Here is a 27,215-nt window from a genome sequence, read left to right on the forward strand (position 1 = left end):
CAGTTTTTAAGCCTTAAAACTATAATCACATCCGGTGTTAGTAGCTAATATATCAGAAAACAGAATCACAATTAAAGATAAACGTAATGGATTGGGATACTGGGCAAACTTTTCTTTAAAAATTTTAGCTGGGATAAAAATATGGATCTATGTTGGCTGTCTACATGGAAACAAAGAAAAGAAGAAAGGAAGAGAAACAACAGAGAAGTGAAGAAATAAATATGCACAACTAGAGGATAGAGGGCATGTGGCTCAACATAAATACATGTACATTGGATATAGACAACTCTAATCCAGTTCTAGTCTATGGCAACGTAAATGTCCAAATCAAGGGAAATATGGAATATTTTCTGGAATGTACCCAGAGGAGGATAATAAAACTGAAAAGGGGTATGGAAATGATGTCTTATAAGTAACAACTGGGAGGATTAGTTATGATTCCCCTAAAGAACTAACAAGGAGAAATGATATAATAGCCATTTTTAAATAACTGGGCATCTGTGATATAAAAGATGGAGAAAGCCTATCTTGTGTTGCGACAAATAATAGGGCTGAAACAATGTATCAACATTTAATAAAGGATGTTTAGGACATTTTTTACTAAATAGTAGAGGAGAGGTGGACAAAATGTGACCCATATGTGCCCCCAGACAGGACCTCCAATGTCACAATATTTTTGCAAAAGGGTGTGTGGAATCCCATTTGGAGGTTTTCAGGTACAAAATAATGCTAAATCATCCAAAACTCTTTTGTCTAAAATGTCCTTTTAAGTGTGGAGGAGCATTTCCGTCATGTTTGGGAGGTCAATTTAGTCTAATAAAGGATTTTTTAAAGTAGAAAGTAAACAATAAGTGACTTTGCTCACTTCCTGTTGTTAAAATAACCTCTCTGGGCTTAATGCCCTTCATGATCTTTAGAGATGAAAGCATTTTGGAGAACTGATTGAAATGAGTGCAGTGGGAGTAAGTGAGATGGTGGGTGATAGAGAAGTGGATGCAGCAAAGCTAATGTGGAACTGGATGCAATCAGCGTAATGCTTCTTTCTGTTTAACCATTCAAAGCCCGCTGCTTGACTGGTGATGGTGTGATCATCAGCATAGATGAAACTTTCTGTCCCTTCTGGCAGTGACTGGACATTTGTGTAGATGTTAAACATTGATGGAGTGATCATGCTCCCCTGAGGCAGGCTGTTCTTCTGTTTTCGCCATCTGCTTCTCTGGCCCTGGAACTCAACAAAAAAGCTCCTGTTTTGTAGCAGGTTTCCTATGAAGAAGGTAAGGTGGTAGTCCTTTGTGATATTATAAGTTTTTCTCAACTGAAACCCAACCTAATGCTGAGTTACAGCTATTTAACTGTGGAATGGACTAGCTAAGAAGGTAGCTTTCTCCACTGACATTTTAAAGCAAAGACTAGTTGGTCATCTTTAGGGGATGACTTAGCTGTGGATCCCAGAACAACTGAATGTGGCAGAGAACTAGGTGACCATTGAGATCCCTTCCAACTCTAAAGTTTCCTCCCATTCTACTGCTAGAATGATCCAGATAAAGATCAATGCTTCAAGAAATCCGGCCCATCAACCGGAAGCTAAAATGACTGTTATATTTATTTATTTATTTATGGTATTTCTATCCCGCCTTTCTCAGCCCAAAGGCAACTCAAGGCAGCTTACAAATTGGCAGCAATTTGATGCCACAACAGTCATAAAATACAATTAAAAATATTTAGCACAACATTATGAAAATCCATACCCAAAAACAATTATAAAGGAAAACACTAGAACATCAAATCTTCTTTTTCCAGCATAAAATGCATATAGACTGGACTGAAACAACAATGCACCAATAGAATCCAGCATACAACTGATGCGGCTGAGAATCTCACTTTCTAACATTAGAATGGTGCATGCTGCAACTAAATATGTCAGGACATACTGCTCAGTATTCTGTTAAAGGCCAATTACTGTAATCTTTATGAAAAGCAGTAATGGTGAACTTACATATCATGTACAGAGAACCACTCCAGCTCATGGGGACCTCTCTCAAATCAATAGCCATTAATAATGCAGCTGGCTGTTCTACACAAGAGGCAAGACTCACCTGCATTAAATTGGCAGGCAAAAGGAGAAACATCCCACTACCATTTCTCCTGTCCCCAGTTCTATCAATCTTCTTACAAGGAGAGTGACATCTGAAGAAAAGAGCTTTCCGTGCAAAGAGAGAAATCATGGGGGGCGGGGGAGGGGTTCAATCACATAGAAAGTGCTAATGGAAATGGAAACATAGTGAGAGTGTAAATTAGACAGAAAGGGGGCTGACTTAGCATACTCCCCTTTTTGTACATTGACACAACATATTTGTTAACAAGTCAATAGTGTTAAGTATAATACATCTATACACTATTGTCTAAGACAACAGTGGCTCTCATTCCAGAACTGACCGGAAATCCAATCCTTTATCATCTAGAGTTTAGAAAGTTTTTAAAAAAATATTTTTACTAGAATTGCCTGTGCCGACTGAGAGATTCTGAAAGCTGTAGTCCAAAACAACTTTTGGTGCTATGGTATATATCAATTTTTTAGTTCAGACTGTGAAGCATAATGGATTTTGTAATATTAACAGGCATAAATAGGGAGCAGTGATACTGACATCACAGTGCAGTTCTCTCGCCACTTCTCAAGTGCCTTAGATGTCACTCAAATGCTTCATATGATAATTTTTACAAGTACTCACAAAGTGATTACTGGGGTTGATTGCATCTAAATGCTGTGTATTCTAATCCAGAGTAGTGGACTAAATTTCAGGAAGTCTCTCTACGCTTTAGATTTTTGAGGCTTCATTAGGTTCTGTCACTCTTAACATTTTTCAACTATTATTATTTTAAAAATCTTTTAGGAACAAAAAACAAGAAAGAACAACTTTACAGTACTTTAAAGTTGTACAGAGATAACAAGACAGAGGTCTTCCTAGTCAGTCACAAGGCCGAACAGGGTATAGGGTTGCAACCTGAGCTGGATGGGGTTACACTCCCCTTGAAGGCGTAGGTTTTCAGCTTGGGAGTCCTCCTGGACTCATTGCTGAGCCTGGAACCTCGGGATGTGGCGGTGGCTAGGGGAGCTTTTGCACAATTAAAACTTGTGTGTCAGCTGTGCCCGTACCTTGGGAAGTCAGACTTGGCCACAGTGGTCCATGCTCTCGTTTCATCCAGGATAGACTACTCCAACGAGCTCTATGTAGGGTTGCCTTTGAATACTGTTTGTAAACTTCAAATAGTCCAACAAGAGGCAGCCAGGTTAATAACTGGAGTGGCATACAGGGAGCACACAACTCCCATGTTACATCAGCTCCATTGGCACAATTCAAAGTCCTGGCTTTGGCCTATAAAGCCCTAAACGGCCTTGGCCCAGTTTACCTGGGTGAACGCATTTCCCTTTATGAACCACCATGAAGACTAAGATCTTCTGTGGAGGCCCTGCTCTCAGTTCCGCCACCGTCACAGGGGTGTTTGGCAGGAACGAGAGATAGGGCCTTCTCACTTATTGTCTCCCAGCTATGGAACTCCCTTCTGGTGAAATTAGATTACCCCTCTCCCTCTTGTCCTTCAAAAAGATGGTAAAAACCTGGCTGTGTGACCAAGAAAATAACAGGAAAACCACTTTGCTGACCAGAGCTGGCATGGTGTTTTGAGATAGTTTTAAACAATTGATTTCTGAAGTAGATATAATCTGATTTTAGTGTTTGAGTGGATTTTAAGTTATTTTATGTTCCGGCATGGAATGCTTGCCATGTATATATTGTGCTCCACCTTGAGTCCAAATTTAAATGTTTCAGATAAATAATAAATAAAATCTAGTCTAAAAGCTAATGAAGATAAATGAATTAGAACAAGTAATATCTAATTTAATAGCAATTTGAAACCTATGCAACAGAATGCATAACATTTTTATACCACTACCATAAATACCCATTGTCAGTGTGTACACTTGTAGTAATTTTTGCCTTCAAACAGTTTTAAAATCACAGTAGCTATATGACCAAGGCTATGTGGATGTTTAGAAAAAGGGATTGTTTGTTCATCTACTGCAACAAATTGAGGCTGGAACAAGGAAATACAAAACAATAGAGAATGGAAGTGATCAAAATGTATTATACTAAAAGGTATGCCTTTTAAATTCAAGATTTCCTTAGAGGTGAAGAAGAGTTAGGAAAACTAATAAGAAGGTAACCCTAATCTGCTGAATAATACATTTTCCATGCATATACATTTTTAAAGACTATTGCAAAGAGCAACCTGCAAGAAAGAAAATGCCCTATTTATAGTTTTATGAGTGCAAATGTATTCAGGTTAGCTTCTTTGGTTGTAGGTTATGAAATAGTATGCAGGTGGAAAGCTGGAGGGAAAATTTCAAGCTGATTATTTTGCCCTGCCTGAATAATCAGACGGTGTCATACAAAACTGGAATATAATAGCAGAAGACAAACAGTCAAACAGAAGAACAATACTATTCAAGTGCTGCATATCTGGGGTCTCATTCAGTCAATGGCTTCCTCCATGGTTGGTTGAACACTGTTATTCTTAATGCACCTTTCCCAAACCAATGCCATACAAATTTGGGGACCTACAGCTCCCCAGTATTCAAACCATGAGCCATGCAGGATGGAGATGTTGGGAACTGAAATCCAAGAATGCCTTTACATTTCTGTTTAGGTTGTACATGAAACTTGCTTCTTGCAATAGCCAGCTATCACCAGTTCCCAAAGTCTTAAGAGTTTGGGGACCATGAAGCCTTTATTACAAACATGCAAGATACAGTAGTTAAGGCATCATCCAGAGTTAAAACTAGAACTACATGGCATATATAATGTGAGCAGAGGATAAATTAGTAGGTAAGTCAGGACCTATTGGTAATTTTCTGGGTAAGTTTCTGTCGATTTCCGATGATTCCTGCTCTCCAGTGGTTTAATACGAGCAACAAGAAATACTGATGTGTGCCAATTAGAAAAGACCACAAAGCTATTCAGTGACCTCCTGGTTCTAGCTGCTGTACCTTGACACTTATATCTAAAGTGAAGAGTTTTACATACAACTCCCACTAGTTAGAAAATGTGAATACTAGAATATTAGTTTTAACATTCACAAGAGTAATGCAAGATTACTTAAGAAGACGCTAACAACATACTAATCCTCAGGCAAGCAAAAATAATTTCCTACCTATGCTCTAGAACAGGCATGGGCAAACCTTTGCACTTCATGTGTTTTGGACTCCAACTTCCAGAAATCCCAGTCAACTTAATAGCTGTTAGGAACTGTTTGCCAATGCCAAAGTTTGCCCATGCCTGCTCTAGAAAAAACTATCCAACAACAATGGTTTTAATTATTTTAATTTATAGTTATTTGTTAGTGTTTAGTTATTTGATTTTTTTTTCTTTTTACATGTATGTTGGCATTGAATTTTTGCCATTAGTATGTTGTAAACGGCCTTGAGTCCCGCCTGCCCCCCCAGGGGTGAGAAAAGCAGTATATAAATATAGTAAACAAACAAACAAACCATACCCTATAGTTCTTGACCTTGTGTCATCAGTCTCAGTTTGAAGGCAAGGTAAAATCATAAGATGGGACATATACATGTCAAACGAGAACAGAGTTGGCAGCCTAGTCAGCTATTTCATCGTCGCTGAGTGCAACATTTCTAGGAAGCCAACAAAAGCACTATTCTGTGGGAAATGAAGTGTTTTCAGCAAGCAAAGTTAGTGAAAAGTAATGGGTACAAATTGAAGCTAAATAGATCAGATCTCAGCAATGAACAACGCAACTTCATAGATGGGAACAAAGTAGAGCCAGAATACTAAATACTTACAGACTAAATTCTGTTGCCCTACTATTTTCTTCCTTTAGAACAGTGGTTCTCAATCTATGGGTCCCTGGGTGTTTTGGCTTACAACTCCCAGAGATTGCAGTCAGTTTACCAGCTATTAGGATTTTTGGGAGTTGAAAACACCTGGGGGTCCATAGGTTGAGAACCACTGCTTTAGAAATACTTTTCATGTTTCTGTAGCACTTCAAACCCCTGGGAAAGTAGTTGACAAAAGAACAGGACTGGGCCAGAGACCGCAAATATACATATTCTGATTAATATGATACTGCTGTCAGCTCTTTTAAGACCTTCTGCCTATCGTCAACCGGATCTATGCAAACTCTCCTGCATCAAGACAAAAGTTCAGTCCAATGTAGTAGAGCTAGTTTTAAAAAAACACATACACAGATGTGTGTATGTGTTCATAAAATCCTTTGGAACCAATCTTTCAGAAGTCCAGCTCCTGATGTGTATTGCATATTTTCTTTTCACATTCAGCCACATTGCTTTCATGAAAATGAAAATACAGTTTCTAATGGCAAATACATTTCATGAGTCTGGCCCTCACTAGTAGAGCCATGTATCTATAATGCCCCTAGCTATGGAAGCTACACCTGGAATGGTCCATTTAGTAAAGTAAACCCACGAAAAATTAAAAACAACCAGGAAAAACTTTGCAAAGTAAGAAAATTGGATGCAAGTTGTTCAATTCTTCAAAGACACAGTTGCCTCTGGTTCAGAGATTGAAAGCATATATTTGTGAACTGCTTGAGGAAAAGGCACAGTCCTGTTTAGTGAGGGAGCTCTCCAGAGTCTTTGCAACCTTGTCAATCATCTTTTCCAAAACAACCTGAGAGAAAAGCCTCCTTGGAGACTTCTGCCTTCCTGTGTGATCTGAATCTGATAACTTTTCCACTGTCCAAAGAAAAACCTGAATCAAACTGAACTAACTATGGAGAAGAATTACATAAAAATGCCTTGTCCTAATTAGGAAGTTCAACCTTCTGTGCATATAGTACATCTCCAACAATTATGAATATTCTCTCTTTTGTCTCTTTTCCTTTCCAATGATTTGTTGAGACATTTGCCTTTTGTAAAAGAGAGAAGAACCTCTGCTTCTAATAGCTGAGTCATCCATCCATTCATCAGTTTACCTTTTCCCCAGGCCAGGATTCAGGGTGACTTACAAAAGACACTAAATACCAGATTTATTAGGTTAAAAACTTCTATAGTTTTTATTATAAGTTACTTTGAAACAAAGAATAAAAGAAGCTCAGAATCATTAAAAGTTATTTTCTTGTAAAACAATTTACTTTGGCTTTTAAGCTGTTTTAACTTTGTTTTTATTAGTATTGTATAACTTGTCCTTATTGCTTTTATGTGATAAGTTTTTGTCAAATATTCTGTACTGTATATTTGAATTGTTTAGACTACTTTTGTATTTTATGGCATTGAATGTTTGCCTTTTATGTTTGAACCGCCCTGAGTCCCCACGGGGAGATAGGATGGGATAGAAATAAAGTTTCACTTACTTACTTACTTTCTAACAACTTGTTGGAATATAACAACAATTCTAGCTCCCCTAGGAGGGGAGCACCAATATCAGGAGCAGCCTTGAATCATAGAATCAAAGGGTTGGAAGAAACCTCATGGGCCATCCAACCCCCTGCCAAGAAACAGGAATACTGCATTTAAATCACCCCTGACAGATGACCATCCAGCCTCTGTTTAAAAGCTTCTAAAGAAGGACCCTCCACCACACCTTCTCTTGGAGAAGACCTTCTCCTGTATTCCCACCAAATGTACACATGAAGGCAATGGGTTAGAGAGAAACACTTCTCCTTAAGTTCAGGCGACCTTATATGGAATGATATCTACACCTAGGATCTCAGACAGAAGTAGGGAACATGTGACCATGAGATACCATTGCACTGCAAATTTCATCAACTCTACCTAGCATAGTCAACAGTGCTCAATAATGTTCAATAACATTTTGAAGGCCACACAACCCTCACATCTGTTCCAGATTCCCCAGAAGTCAATGAGACAGAAACAACACTTTTTGTGGTAATAGTCTTCAAATAGAAATGCCACCTTCATGCTACATTCGCCCAAGAAATACTTTCATGTGGTTTCTGAAAGGATTGTGCTTAAATAAAACAGATGAGGACAAAAGAATCTGGTGTGATCCATCTCCTTTTTGTCTTGATAGAGAATGATTCAGGATGGACAGTACTTTAGATGGATGAGGGAAAGGGACACTTCCCCTTCTTCCTCTACCTCGTGCCAGATGGAAACACTGCCCAGTGCTAAGGGGTTTAGAGTAACGTGTATTAATGAGAAATTGGAAGAAAACAGTGAAGGGCAAATGGAGGCCTCAATGTTTCTCCTTCTGGCACATATCACTACTCCCTTGAAATGGTTCACTAGCCAACCTATTTCCCATTCACAGTACTTATAGCAGCAGCTCAGGGCCAAACATATCCAGAGTATTATAAAACTGCTTGCAGCTAGATTCATCTCTTTATGACTCAAGTAAATTATCTGGTGCCAAACAAATGGCATTCAGATGCAAGCCAGCAATATCCCTGAGGTTCCCGTTGCCAATGGCATAAGTGGCAAGCCATCATTATATTAGAATTTTCAGCCTATATCTCTCACTTGCTTACACACAGACACACACACATTTTTTCTTCCAGATTGGATTATGTTCTTATGCCAAAATATGGCAAGAAAATTGAGTTACTGAAGGTCACAATACACAGGCATAAGCAAATGTCCGTCACAAAGAGTTCTTTTTTTAAAAAAAAAAACAACAATACACAGCTAATACAAACACAAGAAGATTTTTAAAGTGACTAATCCTGAGCCATTGCTTTTGCCACTTCCAACCCCTAATGTCCCTAATTATTATGTTTTACACTATACATTCCCTTCCCATGAACTTATAATTAATCTCAGAATGTAACTCCACCTTTTTGGGAGTTTCCTGTGAAATATAAGTTTTGCTTGCTTGCTTACTTACTTACTTAATTACTTTCTAACAACTTGTTGGAATAGTAAAGAAACAGCAATTCTAGCTCCCCTAGGAAGAGAGCACCAATATCAGGAGCATCCTTGGAGAAAACGTTATCCTGTATTCCCACCAAATGTACACATGAAGGCAATAAATCCATTCAAGTATCAAACGTCTTTTATAACAAAAGCATTTATTGATAAATTTTTATTTGATTTTATTGGCCAATACAAGCTGCCATTGTTGATCTACAACAGAATATGGGTGACCATATTTCCATTTGAGGCCCTTGTAGCAGCACTAAACACAACTGATGACCTAATAATAAACAATTCAGAACAGAAACTTCAGCCACCTCAACCACATCTTACCTTTCTTCAAAATTTAAGTAAAAGATCTGGTTTAATTACAGAACAAAATTTGTTTGGGCATTGTTGTTTTTCAGTCCATTTGTATGTACTTTAAGGGTGCATACAGATGGAATGAAAAATCTCTGATTTTGTTAATTTTCTTCCAATTTCACACTGTGCAAACATAAACTGACACAGGAAACCGGTTTAAGATATCTTTGTTTGTACTGGGACCTGACAGAAAATATTCTGGAATAACCAAACTGTGTATGGATTGTCAAAATAAAACTGAAAGGAACAGAAACAGAATCTGAAACTTCCTGGTCTTTTTAATGAGTCTAGATGCTCCTGAAATTTACCTTGCGCCATGGTGGGAAACCCCTACCACAATCCTATAATGATCTTCATATTACAGAGGATGTACATGATCAAGATGAAATGAAATTCTCTTTGATTTTTACCTGCCCAATGTTGTTTTGATTAACTGTAGAAGACAGTAGAGAAAGAAAAACCAGAACACTGCTTGAGGCGAGATGCCCAACTATGTCATTCTAACATAATGTGCCAAAATTGATTATGTTGGAGGTGATTTTATCATATTTAAAAAATGAGCAAGCATTGTTTTTCCTGTTTCCAAACAGTCCAGTAATTTGTTCTTTTGTTTTCACAAACCTTAATAAATATTCATGAGTAGCTCCATGACACCTCATTAGCGAGCTGTTAAACATGTTGAACCAATGCTGAATTAAACATTTATAATGAATTGCTGTAGTTTCCTAATGTAATTTATTTGTAAATACAAAAACAAATTTATTTAAGTAATTCCAATTTGAAAACACAACAGTGCTTGCAAAAAACTTAATCTGTGTTGCTTTTCTTACATTTGGAGAATAGGGGGAGAGAAAGAGGCTAATATTTTATTCAGGCCAACACAAACAATGCTGGATACATGGATCTGTACCATGGTGGTCATCTATTGGCATTAGAAGCATCCAGTGCTACAAAACTACTCAGAATAAAAACTAGACAACTACTACAGTTTGTTAGCTTTGCCTGAACATTCAGCAGCCCCATAAAAACTAACAACCAGATAGATTTCCAAGATGGTCATCTGATCTGAACACCACTATATTCAATATCAATATAGAGGCAATAAGTAAAAAGGTAAGTATTTCCCATGACATTAAGTCTAGTCATGTCTTACTCTGGGGGGTGGTGTTCATCTCCATTTCTAAGCCAAAGAGCCGGCATTGTCCATAGACGCCTCCAAGGCCATGTGGCCGGCATGTTTGCATGGAGTGCCATTACTTTCCCGCAGAAGTAGTACCTATTGATCTACTGACATTTGCATGTTTTCAAGCTGCTAGATTGGCAGAACGAGGGGCTAACAGTCGGAGCTTACCCCGCTCCCCAGTTTAAAACCACCAACCTTTAGGTCAGCAAGTTTGTTTATTTATTTATTATTACATATATTTCTATCCCGCCCTTCTCCCCACAAGGGGACTCAGGGTGGCCTTACATAAGCATCCAATGATGCAGTCCACATATACCAATAAAATACAATTAAAACAATAAAATCCATTTAAAACATTATCCAAATTTAACAATAAAAAGTTCATCTGCTCAGCGGTTTAACCCACTGTGCCACCAGGGGGCCCTATAGAGACAATACAGAGACAATACATTGCTCATAACTAACAAAGAATTTGTTTACAATTGCTAGGTGCAATGGGCTCTTGGTGTCCACTGTGATTTGATTCTAGGACCACCCCTCCATCCCGAATACCAAATGCCATGGATGCCCAAGTCCCATTATATGGCAGTGGCATAGTAAAATGGTCCCCTTTATAGCAGGTCTGCACAACCTATAGCCCTCCAGGTGTTTGAGCCTTCAAATCTCAGAAGCCCTAGCTAGCTTGTCCAATGGTCAGGAATTCTGTGATCTGAAGTCCAAAATACCTGGCTGGTCACAGGCTGTGGAAGGTCTGCCTTATATAAAATGGCCATATGTTAGATTACACTGGTGGAGTAAAAGTCTCCACCCACATACTTACTGGAAGCATTAAGGGCAATCACGGTGCCTCCTCTGGAACAGTAGCTTCCTTCTCCACAGCTGTGTAACAACAGCTGAAAGGTTGCCATGAGCAGCACTGTCTCTCTATTGCATGAGTTTGCCTGTGCACATCATAGGCACCCTTGAGAATGGGTGAAAGGAGAAGCGGTCTTTCGACCTCAGCATAAACGTGCTGTTTCTTTCCATTTGTGTTCTAGGAGAAACCACTATGATCCTAGATTCACTCTTGCAGCTGACTGATGGTCAGGGAAATGGAACTATGACCAACTCCATGATTCTTTATGTTTAGATGGGAAGGTGGCACTGGGAAGTACACACAGAGCAATTACCTGGTCAACAACAGCCCACAATGATCAAACCTGAAAGCCTGAAGCTGTGTTACTTATGCAGCTAAAGACTAGGAAAATAAAAGCCCTTGGCACTTCATAGCTTGCATCTCCACACTGCCCACTATAATAGCTTTTGAACACAAAAGCATTACTGTTTAATATCATGAAGTTTAGGGGTTTATTATATTTGTACATATTACTCAAATTCTTTCTTACCCAACATGTCTCTCACGTGAGAAACACTGTCCAGGCTCTGATCATTTCATTCATTTACAGAGATACTTCTTTCCCTTATGTGACATTAGTTTATCAGACAGTATTCATGGACCTGTCACATTACACATACAACTGCACCCTGCAGATATACCTCAGTCCTTGAATAACAGGGAGAATGCAAGTGCATTAATATTTTTTATTGTAATTACCTGTAATAAACATACCTAAACAACATTTTCCTTTACATAAGGTTCTCAGCACTATATACTACCATCTAGTGTGCAGTTTTATTGTAAGCAGACCAACACTTGACTTTTAGATTGCACATCACAGCACCAGACACTTTGTTCTAACTATCTCTTTTTAATTATTTAACATGAAGACCATTTGAATTACTTCACTATCAGGATTAGATACAGGATTATGAGATACCAGTTCTAATCTATTTTTTATTTCATTCACCAAATATTCATAAAGGGGATTACTGACAACAAAACTGCCTACAATGGAAAGCAGCTAATGCACTGCATTCAAAATATTATTAAATAACAGGTATGTTTAAAAACGGAGACATGTATTATTCACAACTTGATTCTTTCTAAATTATAAGTTATTTCACTTCTTGTTAAACTATTAATCTGTCATGCTGCCTTATCAAATAAGAGAAAGGAAGGAAGCTGAGAAAATTCAGAATGCAGAGAGTTGTGTGTGTTTTTAATAAGGCTCCCATATGTTTTCCTTCTTATTTAATCTTCTGGAGATTTCTTGAAGCCTAATAATCACATTCTGTATTACTATTCTTTTAAAATGCCATAGCAGCAACAGCAAATGTTTATTCCTAGGACTGTGCTTGTAAGAAAGAAGAAACAAGATGAACTGCTTGAATTTGTTACATAGGTAACTTCACATATATTTCAGATTTTATGTATTCGGGCTTACATTCCACCTGTCTTTAGGATCAATGGGAGATGACTGAAATTTTTAACAAATGATGCAAAAAAATGTAATGAAAACAAATAAAACCCCAGGATAACAGAAAATCCCAGATAGGACAGAGAACACAAAACTAGAAAAATCCTGTCCAAACAAAAAGATTTAATTAAGTCTGGAAAGCTGGGAAATATGAGAAGAGTAGACATTAGGGAAGGCTGAGCGAAGGAAGAGAGATGGTTTTGAACTATGGTGTTGGAGGAAAGTTCTGGGAGTGCCTTGGACCGCCAGAAGATACAACCAGTCCATACTTCAGGAAATAAAGTCTGACTGCTCATTGGAGGGAAAATGGAAGGAAAAATGAAGAGGGGCCGACCAAGGGCAAGCTGGATGGATGGGATCCTTGAAGTGACTGGATTGACCTTGAAGGAGCTGTGGGTGATGACAGCTGATAGGGAGCTCTGGCGTGGGCTGGTCCATGAGGTCACAAAGAGTCGGAAATGACTGAACGAATGAACAACAACAGACATTAACCACAAACTCAGGCTTGAACTTTAATTTATTATTGCTTTACAGTATACTGGTGCTACAAAGTAAAGAGATCCCACCAATAAGCAAGACACAATTCATGACAAGAGATGAATGTGAACTGATCATATTAGTTCTTTCTGTTTTGAGGAGAGAGGCAGGTACAGCAGTCCACAAGCCAATAAAATGCCTGGATGCTTAACCTGCAAGATCGATTAAGAGCTGTCCAAAAGGCAGAACTCTTAAATCTACAAAGCTTGCTTGTAGAAATATATCAGTCCATTACCCAGAATGGCAGGCAATAAAGTTGCATCATGTAAACAAAAAATAGAAACCATAAGGAGAATCTGATGAACAGTTTTGGGGAAAGTGACAACCTGGTAACAGTATATTAATTTAATGGATTTTCAAGAACTGAATGTTGAAGATGGATCTGCAACAATTCAATTGGATTTCTGACATAGTAGAATTCCAGTGTAGTATCCTAGTTTGAGTACTAGACTACAGTTCTGGAGGAGAGAGTTTGAATTCTTGCTTGGCCATAAAACCCATTGAGTGACTTTGGGCAGGTCACACACTTTCGTCTTCAACAGAAGGCAATGGCAAACTTCTGGGGGGGGGGGGGGGGAATCTTGCCAAAAAACCCCTGCAATAGATTGTGGCTTAGGTTAGAAATGCCTTGAAGGTACACAACAACAAAAACAGCAACAGAAGAAGCAGTGGCGGCAACAACAACGATAATCTAGAACCAGAGCAACTAATTATAAAGTCCTGATGAACTGATGCTCAGGTTAATCTACATTTGCATTCTTCCCCAGCCCTCAATAACCAATAATTCTTCACTAAGTTTCCGCTCAAAGGAAGCAATAACAATTTTAGCCATTTTCTTTGCACTGCAAGAAACTCTTCAAAAAGTAGAATTCTTTCAAAGTTTGTTCACAGTTCAAGACTTAAACTGCACAAAATTCATATGTGGTTATTTCCTGAGGAGAAAATGCTGTTTTCTGTGTAAATCACCCATGTGAATTTAGCACAAAATTAGTACTCAGTTACAGATGTTTCTGTGCGAGAGACAGTAGGAAATACTATTACTCCACAGAAAATGCTATCTTCTACGCAAAAGAACCACGTGCAATTTTAGTATAGAATAAGTCTTGAATTTCAAAGATTCTCATCAGTCAGGGTTTCTAATAAGAGCCAACTGGGTTGTAATGGAAATGTGAAGGTCAACACTAAGGCTGGAACATACAGCAGCTCCCCAAAACTAGGCCCTCAGATTTGTTCTTCCTCCAAACCTGAGTCTAGACTCCAACCAGTGCTATTGTATTCCAATGTCATTCACTAAGACTGTCTATTCTAATGCAGCCTACAGGTAGAAATTGTGCAGCTTCTGTAGATGTTCTATCCAGTTCGGGGAGAAGAAATAATCTGAATATATGACATCATAACTCAGTCTCCTAGATCTACACTACTCTGCATTTCCCTTGCCAGCATCAGCATCTTCCTCTCTGGCTGAATCTGATGACTGCAGAAAGATTATCTGCCTATACCTGAAATGAATCTACAGAAAAATTTATAGGTGCCACAACCTGTATGTGGGAATTGTATAGTACCTGTTCTGAACTACAGGTCCAATTCCCATGCAGAATACATCTGCAGGTACATGCAGTCATATAATATCTGGAGGGCCACATAATTCTTGCCTCAGCTCTTGAATTTAAAACCTCTGATGACATTCAGAAATTCCTACATTGGCAATCTGCACTAGATCTCCATGACAGAACCCCTTTCATATTTATGGTGAGCCCAAAACATTTAATGTCCAATGGAAGATGATACATTAGTACCCCCTCATTCCATTTACAAAAACCAACTGGACCAACCACTGAATATTTAACACCAATGACAGAATACCACCATACATAAGGTAGAAGGCTGGATCAGCTGCCTAGGATAGGACTAGGAATACATGGATCAGCTGCCTAGGATAGGACTAGGAATACATAGTCCTGACAACAGGAGAAAAAGCAGGAGATCAGAAACAGATTATTTGTTTGTTTGTTTGTTTGTTTACCATATTTGTATCCTGCCCTTCCCACCCCTAAGGGGATGCAGGGTGGCTTTATATATAGGCAACAATTAAATGCCATAAAAAACAACATACAATTAAAATGAACATTTAAATTAAAATCACAGATTAAAACATTTAAACATTACTTCAACTATTAAAACCATGCCATCCACAATCGTAATCCGGGGCCATTCCAGTAGTCATTGCACATATTCCATATCAATTTATTGCATGATAATTATTTTCTGAAGGCTTGGTTGCAAAACCATGTTTTCACTTTCTTTCTGAAGACCAAGAGGGAGGGGACTGATCTACTATCACTGGGGAGAGGGTTCCACAGTCAAGGGGTCACCACTGAGAAGGCCCTGTCTCTCGTCCTCACCAACCGTGTCTGCGAAGGGGGTGGGACTGAGAGGAGGGCCTCCCCAGAAGATCTTAACCTCTGCAATAGTTCATAGAAGGAGATATGTTTGGACAGGTAAGCTGGGCCGTAGCCATTTATGGCTTTATAGGATAAAGTCAGCACTTTGAATTGTACTTAGTAGATAAAGCAACTGCTTGTGCTGACTCCCATCCCAAACATCCTGTTGTTTCAGTGCAGATAGCTCACTCTGCTTAACACCTTGATTGGCCTAAATCAAAGACCTAGAGTCTGTGACCAGATTCATTACAACCTACGTACCTGTGGGACAACAACCTAAGGTTTCACCTATTTGCATCTTACTAAATATGTTGGCCAGATTGGTAACTGGGGTTGGCTACAGGAAGCATGCAACTCCCTTGTTGCAACAGCTCTACTGCCTGCCAGTTTGTTTGCAGGCACTATTCAAAGTGCTAGTCATGACCTATAAAACACTATATAGCTCAGATCCAAGATATTTGACAGATCACATCTCTTTGAACAAACCTGTTCAGGCCCTGAGATCCTTAAGAGGGGCCCTTCTGTTAGTCCCACCAGCATCGCAAATATAGTTGTTGGGGACACACAAGAGAGTCTTCTTGGTGGCTGCCCCTTGACTCTAGAACTCCCTTCTGAGAGACCCCAGAACAGCTCCATCCTTGTTGTCTTCCAGGTCTACACTAAATTTACTTAAGGCAATATGATGGAAGTGGGTTTTATATGCAGATAAAGCGTTTTAAAGCTTTTAAGGAAGAAACTTTTTAAGAAGTGACCATTGTGTGCTGTATGGTATTAGGAATTGTTTTAAATATTTTTTTCACTTGTTTTAATACTTAGAATATTTAGCTATATTTTAATATTTTATAGGCTGTTAAATGGTATAGTTTTAAAGATTGCGAGATGGTCCTAGTGCTGGGAGATAAGTAGGATACAAACAACAACAACACTCTAGGAATTTTCTGGGTCCTCTAGTGCAACTCTATGTTAACTTCATTTCATTTCAATAGGATTTGCCAGTATCCAGTTTTCTGTTTCTACAGTATGTTCCATAATGTATTCCCTGCAGATACAGAGGTCATATTCTGCAGAACAAAAAGGCTTTCCATAAGCAAACAGAAGATTAACTAGAGAACCAGCTTGTATGGTTCTAATAATGCACTGTTAATGCTACAGAAGAACAGGAGAAGGCAGAAATAGCTGTGCCTCCTGTATTTGTGAACAGCTACTCTTCTTCTGAACCATTTTATCATTAGGCCTGCCATTCTTCAATGAGAAAACAAATCTTAGAATTTCAAACGTAGCTCCCTGTATTTGAGAAGAAAGGGAATACTTACTGTGCAATAAATGTCGATAAAGATATTTCTTTTCACTGAAATTATTATCCCTACTACTGTGACCACCAACGAACACAGAGTCTGAATGCCCGGAAGCAGTGGAAGCTAGGGCTGCTGGTTGGACAAGCAGACCCACAATATATGTGATTAGATGCATATATACCATATTGGAACATTTAATATTATAAAATGTTAAATCTGGGAAATTGAAAGAATTCTTACATATTGACAATCTACCACCCACCAAAGACAGGAGGTATTCTGTTATGGGGCAACAATGTGAAACCATCTAAGTGCTGTGCTTATCTAGTGTGAGCATGCATGACAAATTATTTATTTTGAAACAAATCCAAAAATAAAACATTAAAGTGACCTGATAAATCCTAGGTCTGTGTGATGGGGAAAGTGAAGCATACATCCTTCTACCACTTCCAAGACCTGGACAGCCAATACCAGTTATGTGCTAGGAGTGAGGGGTGGCATTTCAACGATCCTGTCAGCCTAGTAAATGCCCATATTTGTCCTCCAACATAAAAGAAGACATTAAGAAGTTCCTCAAAAGAACTTGACACTTAAAAGAGTATGTTGTATCTCTTATTTTCTGTGACACTTGGGTTATTTAGCAAGGACTGGATAATGGTTGTTTTCTCAAAGGAGATTGTACAAGACCAACAACGCTATAGTTAAAACTTCTATTTGATGTATTCCCTTGGTGACACTTGGATCTGGAAACAACAAACATGCTACTGGCTGGAAGGGTCAAGAGATTTATTAACAGGCACAAGTGTATATTTGATAGAAAAATCTTCTGTCTAATGTAAGTACTCCATCTAAAGCAGTGGTTCCCAATCTGTGGGTCCCCAGGTGTTTTGGTTTACAACTCCCAGAAATCCCAGTCAGTTTACCAGCTGTTGGGATTTCTGAGAGTTGAAGGCCAAAATATCTGGGGACCACAGGTTGAGAACCACTGATCTAAAGCACGTCACATATTTCTGTTCTCCTTGTTGGAAGTTGCAAGAAACAATAGCAAAACCATTCCTAAGCCACTGATGTGCTAGCTCCTCTGGTCTACACTAAATTTACTTAAGGTAATATGATGGAAGTGGGTTTTATATGCAGATAAAATACGGCTCAACACGCTTCTGCATATGCAGTGGCAAAATAAGTAATTTAAAGTCTTTCCATACTGACATAAGAAAAAATGTAAGTTGTCAATTGATAGAAATATATAGACATGACCTCCCCCGCAATCCATGCAATATAAAACATTAAAAATCTATATCCAATTATCAGGATTTCAGATTTGGATTTTTTTGTAAAATGTTTCACAGTCAGGAACAGGCAACTCTGAGCCAAACTGCATAACCTATCATAGAGCACTTTTCAAAAGCACCCTACGCTAAAGGCTAGAAGTAAAAAAAAATGTAATGGAATATTCCTTCAAGCAGTCCAAAATCTATCTCTAGAACAAACTAAACTCTGCAATAGCGTATAATATAGAAATAGCCCATTCTGGAGTGGATGGAAAGCATTATATCCCACTTTTTGTCAAATAAGATCAAGGAGGTCTACATGGCTACCTTGTTAGCTATGCTAGTTTTACAACAATTCTGTAAAGTAGGTCTGGTTAAAGAAGAGCATTGACCTGCAGTCATCCAGTGAATTTTATGGCATGGTGAGGGCTTGAACCTTGATCACCCTTGAGCCCCACATTCTAACCATAATATTGGCTCTAGAGAAACTATACTGTTTAGCCGGTATCGCACCACGTGACATCCATCAGGAAGTAGCAGCCAGTAATGAAAGGACCAAGGCAGTGACATCTCTGGTTCATACTCTGTCCAGATATCAGCCAGCTCACCAAAGTCTTAAATCAAGAAATAGCTTTCTAAGGTCTACAGAGATGCTTGCAGAAATGCCGCAGCAAGCAAGAGTCCAAAGGTGGCAGGTTAAAACTCAAAACCTCAATCAGTGGCCGATACCAGATGAGAAACTCCCTCCTGGGCACGGAGAAGACTGGGTGACTTGGAAGGTTCTGAACAGACTGTGCTCTGGCACCACAAGATGCAAAGCCAATCTTTAAAAATGGGGTTACAAAATGGAGTCCACGACATGCAAGTGCGGGGAAGAGCAAACTACAGACCACCTACTACAATGCAGTCTGAGCCCTGCCACATGCACAATGGACAAGTGACACTAGAGGCACTCCAAGTGGCCTGCTTCTGGTCAAAGGACAATTATTATAATGTCAAGTTGTTTATGTTTTAAAATACATTATAAGTGTATTCTCAATTCGCTTCTGACACAATAACTAAATAAATAAATATGTACACATATTCATAAGGTCTAGTTCATGCAAACGATCTTAAGAATCTTAACTCCCCTCACTCACTCACCACTTTCTCTTAAGAGTCTTTATGGTTGCAGAGACAAGTTTGATGATGAACTGGATAACCATCATTACTGTGAACCTCCAAATATATCCAGTTACCTACCTCTAGATTAAACTGCTCTTATAGAACTGTACTAATGAGTACAGTTCTGCTCAGAGACATCAACCATCACCGCACATTCTGAACCAAGAAATCCTGCTTTCTTCTCTCGCCGATATTGCAACATCTTCCCACAGGGCTAATGCACAAGGAGAATTCTTGTATCTAGATAATGACTAACCATATTATAGCAGGAACCCTATGCATAAATCACATGTGCTTCCTTGGATTCCAGAAGCGAGCGCAGAAGCTCATCTATAATGTAAAAACCCCAATCCTATAAAGACTTCCATGCATGCTTAATTTGATGCACTGTGAGTAATCCCTCCACTCTGGAATTCAGTGCAAGATGACATTGGCTCCAATCCTACACACATTTGTTTTCATCTAGCTGTACTGATTTGGCCTCCCATGCTTGCAAACAAATATACCTATAAGAAATCCATTATATAACCTCCTATGTGAAGGAAGCTCAATTAAGTGTAACCGAACAAATTCAGGAAAATCCTGAAATGGGTTTTGTTTCCACCCTTGTTCTTTCTAACAATTAATTCCCATTAACAATTTGTTCCCTTTACTAATTAATGGGGGGGGGAGAAAGACACATTTGTGATCCCTCCCACTGGCTGTCACCAAGATTAAGAACATTAGCTCAATATGACTGGGGAATTTTTCCTTTCCTTATGACAATTTAGAGACAAGATTCACATGAAGGCACACACACACAAATCACTGGGTTGCTGTAAAGTTTCCGGGCTGTATGGCCATATTCTCTCCTGACGTTTCGCCCACATCTATGGCAGGCATCCTCAGAGGTTGTGAGGTACATTGGGAACTAGACAACGGAGGTTTATATATCCGTGGAAGGTCCAGGGTGAAGGAAGGAACTTTTGTCTGTTGGAGGCAAGTATGAATGCTGTTATTAATCACCTTGATTAGCATTAAAAAGCCTTGCAGCTTCAAGGCCTGGCTGATTCCTGCCTGGGGAATCCTTTGTTGGGATGTGTTAGCTGGCCCTGATCATTTTCTGTCTGGAACTCCCCTGTTTTCTAAGCATTGTTCTTTATTTACTGTTCTGATTTTAGAGTTTTTGTAATACTAGTAGCCAGATTTTGTTCATTTTCATGGTTTCCTCCTTTCAGTTGAAATTGTCCACATGCTTCCAGACATGAAACAATCAGCGCCAGCTAACACCTCCCAACAAAAGATTCCCACAGTCAGGAATCAGCCAGGCCTTGAAGCTGCAATGCTTTTCAATGCTAATCAAGGTGATTAATTGCAGCATTCACACTTGCCTGCAACAGACAAGAGTTCTTTCTCCCAGTCTAGACATTATTCCACAGATATATAAACCTCGTTTGCCTAGCTTCCAACAGACCTCACAACCTCTGAGGATGCCTGTCATAGATGTGGGTGAAACGTCAGGACAGAATGCTCCTGGAACATGGCCATAGAGTCTGGAAAACTCATGGCAACCCAATGAATCTGGCCATGAAAGCCTTTGACAACACAAAAAAATCACTATTTCCATATGTACTGTCAAAATTCTATGAATACCAAGCTCATTAACAGCACGTTTAATATACTGCATAGCAATCTACATTGAGTCAGACCTTAGTTTGCATCTTTAGCTGTATCATGAACAAATATGCATGCTTTTTTTTTCCAAAGAAGGAAACTTACAAAAGGGTTGCGACATACGGAATGACACATAACAGCTTTCCCCCCAAAAGCGCTCACAAAATTATCTCCTACTATGTGCGTGCTCCAGACAATGCATGTGAGCTTTGATGGCATTTGAAAGCATCTGTTAAATGCACCATCATTGTAACCTACTTAACGGGAAATGTGGAGCTCCCTTATTTGGGTACAGCAAATGCCATCTCCCCAACTTACTTTTCCAACAGACCACTGCTTCAGATCACAACGTTCACATTCATTCAAGATGTCACAGACAGTCAGGGGCATGCCAGGTAAAGTCTAGTAGGTGTTTTGGGGAAAACCTGCTGTGCTTCTCCAAAGAACTAAACAGGACTCTAAGACGTTCCGCAAGAAGGAAGAGTAAGGAATAATCAGCATCAAATTCTTGTCTTTGGGACTGGTTGAGAGGTTGGTTTGTTTGGGTTGCTGTGAGTTTTCTGGGCTGTATGGCCATGTTTGAGAAGCATTCTCTCTTGATGTTTTTCCCACATCTATGGCAGGCATCCTCATTTAATGGTCTTGCAGCTTCAAAGACTGGCTGGGTGCTGTTTGGGGGAATCCTTTGTTGGAAGGTGTTAGCTGGCCCTGAAAGATTCATGTCTGGAATCAAACTATAATCTTAGGGTTGTATGTATTACCAAAGGCTTTCATGGTGAGAATCACTGGGTTGCTGTGAGTTTTCTGGATTGTATGACCACGTTCCAGAAGCATTCTCTCTTGATATATCACCTGCAGCCTCAGAGGTTGAGGGGTCTGTAGGAAACTAGGCAAGTAGTAGTAATATATTTGTGGAATGTCCAGGGTGGGAGAAAGAACTCTTGTCCATTTGGGGCACGTGTGAATGAATCAAAAATCAAGGATGCCTGCCATAGATGCAGGTAAAACGTAAGGAGAGAACGCTTCTGGAACATGGCCATACTGCCCAGAAAACTCACAGCAACCCAGATTCAAGAGTCAATCAAGCCCAGCTAACACCTTCCAACATACCTCACAACCTCTGAGGATGCCTGCCATAGATGTAGGTGAAAAGTCAGGAGAGAATGCTTCTAGAACATGGCCATACAGCTTTAGAGTTTTTAAATACTGGTTGCCAGATTTTGGTCATTTTCATGGTTTCCTCCTTTCTGTTCAAACTGTCCACATGCTTGTGGATTTCTCCTATCCTGGTGCTTCCAAAGATATATAAACCCCACTTGCCTACTTTTCAATAGCCAGGCAGCCTGGAAAACTCACAGCAACCCAGTAATCCCGCCTGGTTTGCGCTAGTCTCTGCTTAGGCATCCGCAGGAGGAAGTGTTGATCAGCATTGAAAAGTCTTGCAGCTTCAAGGCTTGGCTGAATTCTTCCTCGCAGACTCTTTTGTTGGGAGGTGTTAGCTGGCCCTGACTGTTTCATGTCTGGAAGCATGTGGACAATTTCAGCAGAAAGGAGGAAACCATGAAAATGAACAAAATCTGGCTACCAGTATTACAAAAACTCTAAAAACTGGACAGTAAATAAAGAACAATGCTCAGAAAACAATGGAATTGCAGACAGGAAATGATCAGGGCCAGCTAACACCCCCAACAAAGGATTCTCCCTTGCAGGAAACAGCCAATCTTTGAAGCTGCAAGGCCATTCAATGCTAATCAAGGTGGCTAAATGCAACATTCACACTTGCCTCCAACAGACAAGAGTTCTTTCTCCCACCCTGGACATTCCACAGATATATAAATCTCACTTCCTAGTTTCCAGTAGACCTCACGACCTCTGAGGATGTGTGCTATAGATGTGGATGATAAGTCAAGAGAGAATGTTTCTGGCACTTGCCTAGTTTTTAACAGACCCCCTCAACCTCTGTGGATGCCTGCCATAGATGTGGGCGAAACGTCAGGAGAAAATGCTTCTGGTACTTGCCTAGTTTCTAACAGACCCCTCAACTTCTGAGGATGCCTGCCACAGATGTGGGTAAAACCTCAGGAGAAAATGCTTCTGGCACTTGCCTAGTTTCTAACAGATCCCTTAACCTCTGAGGATGCCTGTCACAGATGTGGGCAAAACGTCAGAAGAGAATGCTTCTGGCACTTGTCTAGTTTTCAACAGACCCCTCAACCTCTGAGGATGCCTGCCATAGATGTGGGCGAAATATCAGGAGAGAATGCTTCTGGCACTTGCCTAGTTTCTAACAGACCCCTCAACCTCTGAGGATGCCTGCCATAGATGTGGGCGAAATGTCGGGAGAGAATGCTTCTGGCACTTGCCTAGTTTCTAACAGACCCCTCAACCTCTGAGGATGCCTGCCATAGATGTGGGCAAAACGGCAGGAGAAATACCTCTGGAACACGGCCAGACAGCCCGGAAAACTCACAGCCACCCAGTAATCCTGCCTGGTTTGCGCTAGTCTCTGCCAAAGCGTCCGCAGGAGGAAAGCCAGCAAGGGCAGGCGCCTGCCATCCGCCGCAATCCAGGCGCAGAGAAACCTCTCTGGAGCAGAAAGGGGGGACCCTGCAAGGAGAGGGGTCCCTCGGAAAGGAAGGGAGGAAGGGAAAGGCGCGCCCCGGGATTGCCTCCTTTCCTTCCCTTTTCCCACCGCCTCCCTCCCCACCAATCTAGAGAAAACAACCCCAACCCTTTGGCCAGGCACAGCGCAGGGAAGAAGGGGAACACAAACAACACCGAGGTCCGAATTAAGGACGCCAGGAGCTCCCCCGTCCCATTGCAGAGTGCGGCAAATGGAGGACCCCGCACCTTCCAGCCAAGCCTCCGCCGAAGTCGCACCTGCCGCAATGCCTGCCTCTTCCCGCCGAGTTGCAACAGGGGGAAAACTTGAAAGAGAAGCGGTGAAGAGAGAAGAGGAGGAAAAGAGGAGCTGGCTTGAGCTTCAGGCGGCGGCGAGGAGCGCAGCAGGAGCAACAACAACAACAACACCCCCTCGCGCCTTTGCTTCCTTCTCTGCCTCCTGCTTCCTTCCCAGAAACTCCAGGAAGCAGGCAAGACCCGGAAAAGGTTTGGGGCGCGTCCTCACCTGGCTGCCTTTGGCTTGCTTGGAGGAAGAGGAAGAAGAGTGCTGCCTTCCCGGTGGCTGGACCCCGCAATGACTCCGCCGCCGCCGCCGCTGCCTCGCGCTCTCCGGGGCTATTTATAGTCCGCCGCTTCTGGAGGGGAAAGAGGCGCAGCTGAGGCGAGGCGCCTTCGCCAGCCCGTCCTTCGCCCCTCCGCGCGGGGACAAGTGGCCCGCCTCGCCTCGCCTCGCCCCAAGGCAGCGGGGCGCCGGGGAAAGAGGCAGGCGCGTTCCCTCCGCGCCCAGTCCCCGCCTCCTCGCCCCCCCTCCCCTCCCGCTACTTCTGACAATGTCACCGCAGATCCCGGGAGGCTCCCGAGCGCAGCAGCAGAAGCAGCAGCAGGAGGAGGAGGAAAAGGAAAGCGCGCGCACTCCCGGAGCGACAGCGCGAGTCAAAGGGCGCACGCGCTCCAGGAGCCCCGCGCGCTGCCTCGCCTCCCCGCCCCTCGCTCGCTCGCACCACTCAGAGGTGACCCACAATGGCCAGGCGAGGCACGCGCAGAGACAAACATAAACACACACACACACACACTCAGGCAGGGCAGGAAGCGCCGCGTGCAGTCCGCCTCCCGGGGGGCTGGGGGCGGGGAGACCATCTCCCTTGCAAAGGCAGACATACCACAGGCCGAGGAGGAATAGCAAAGTCCCTGCTGCTGGACTCACGAGAGGTTGGGTCCTTGAGAGTTTTTTCCCCCTCCTTTGGAAAGCTATGCTGGAGAAAACGCTAACGATTGTTGACTGCCATCAATCCAACTTTGAATTGAGAATGAAAGAGAGACCTCCACGTCTCCCTATGTAGACCTTACAAGTCTTACAGACTCAATGCTGTCGCTTCCTTGAGTGAGTCTTCTATCCCTCTAGAATAGTGGTTCCCAGCCTTTTTCTTTTTGACCAGGGACCACTTTGACTAGGGATCACTTCACCAGGAACCACTTTGACCAGGGTCCACTTGAATAGGGACCACTTTGACTAGGAACCACTTCACCAGGGACCACTTTGACCAGGGATCACTTTGACCAGGGATCACTTTGACCAGGAATCACTTGACCAGGGATCACTTTGACCAGGGGCCACTTGACCAGGGATCACTTCACCGGGACCAATTCACCAGGGACTACTTTGACCAGGGACCACTTGTATAGGGACCACTTTGACCAGGAATCACTTGACCAGGGACCACTTTGACCAGGGGCCACTTTGACCAGGGGCCACGACCAGGGATCACTTCACCAGGGCCAATTCACCAGGGACCACTTTGACCAGGGATCACTTTGATCAGGGACCACTTGACCTGGGAGCAGTTTGACCAAGGGCCACTTGTCCAGGGATCAGTTCACCGGGATCTATTCACCAGGGACCACTTTGACCAGGCACCACTGGACCAGGAAACCCTTTGACCAGAGACCACTTGACCAGGGACAGTCTTTAACATTAGTACCAAAAGGGTTACAAATCAGTTTTTGGTCAACTTTAGATTTGGTTTGGTTATCTGGAGTGCTGATTCAGAAAACTGTTAGGTAGATGACATCAGCGCTAGTTTCTGATACAGAACATTTGCCATCCAGTAGTTACCATCTGCTTGCCCACAGAAAACCATATTTAATAATCTAGAGCTGATGTGGTAGTAGTAATCTTTCATGGGAAGTCAGCCTCTCACCTCTGGACATCCCCGTTACCTCAGTACTATAAGAGGGTTTCGTGAGACCAGTCACTCTTGTTGCTGCGTGATTTCGAGTCAACAGTGTAGTAATGGTGAGGCCACGGACCATATTTTAGTTCTTGTGGATCACCGACCTGAGGCATGGGTCCTGTGCAGAGATAGTTTTATTTTTCTCAATGAAAGCAGGAAACTTGTCAATTGGAGATGAGATTTCTCAATGAAAGCAAGAGATTTCTTAATGGGAGCAATGACATACATTGTCATTGTTTATTTGTTCAGTCATTTCTGACTCTTCGTGACCTCCTGGACCAGCTCATGCCAGAGCTTCCTGTTGGCCATCACCACCACAGTTCCTTCAGAGTCAAGCCAGGATACCACCCATCCATTTTGCTCTTCGTCGGCCTCTCTTCCTTTTTCTTTCCATTTTTCTTAGCATCATTGTCTTTTCTAAGCTTTCCTGTTTTCTCATGATGTAGCCAAAGTACTTCATTTTTGCCTCTACTATCCTTCCTTCCAATGAGCAGTCGAGTTTTATTTCCTGATGTATGGACTGGTTGGATCTTCTCACAGTCCGAGGCACTCACAGAATTTTCCTCCAACACCACAGTTCAAAAGCATCTATCTTCCTTTGCTCAGTTTTCCTTGTGCTCCAGCTCTCACATCCATAGGTTACTATGGGGAATACCACTGTTTTAACTATGCCAGTGTGATGTCTCTACTCTTCACTATTTTGTTGAGATTGGTCATTGCTCTCCTCCCAAGAAGAAAATGTCTTCCCTGACTGCAATCTGCATCTGCAGTAATCTTTGCACTTAGAAATACAAAGTCTGTCACTGAATCCACGTTTTCTCTCTCTGTTTGCCAGTTATCCATCAGTCTGGTTGCCATCATCTTGTTTTTTTTAAAAAATGTTTAACTGTAACCCATCTTTTGCGCTTTCTTCTTTCACCTTGATAAGAAGGCCCCTCAGCTCCTCCTCGCTTTTGGTCATCAAAGTGGTATCATCTGCATATCTAAGGTTGTCAATGTTTCTTCTAGCAATTTTAACTCCAGCCTTGAATTCATCAGGTCCCGCACATCGCATGATGTGTTCTGCATACAAGATGAATAGGTTGGGTGAGAGTATACAACCCTGCCATACGCCTTTCCCAATCTTGAACCAGTCTGTTGTTCCGTGGTCAGTTCTTACTGTTGCTACTTGGTCCTTATACAGATTCCTCAGG

At 41.3% G+C, this 27,215-nt stretch overlaps 1 protein-coding gene across 3 annotated transcripts in view; it reads right to left on the reverse strand.

The window, feature by feature from the left end:
* Window positions 1–24,577, reverse strand: part of INPP4B (inositol polyphosphate-4-phosphatase type II B) — a 314,390-nt gene extending 289,813 nt beyond the window's left edge. For 2 of the 3 annotated variants that reach the window (XM_060778904.2, XM_067468684.1), the window contains exon 1: window positions 24,297–24,577. The gene's annotated coding sequence lies outside the window, so the exon portion shown is untranslated. The remainder of the gene's footprint in view (window positions 1–24,296) is intronic. The other variant, XM_060778903.2, reaches the window with a different exon arrangement.
* Window positions 24,578–27,215: the final 2,638 nt, after the last annotated feature.

The sequence above is a fragment of the Anolis sagrei genome, chromosome 5 (assembly GCF_037176765.1).
Source record: "Anolis sagrei isolate rAnoSag1 chromosome 5, rAnoSag1.mat, whole genome shotgun sequence".
NCBI lineage: Eukaryota > Metazoa > Chordata > Lepidosauria > Squamata > Dactyloidae > Anolis > Anolis sagrei.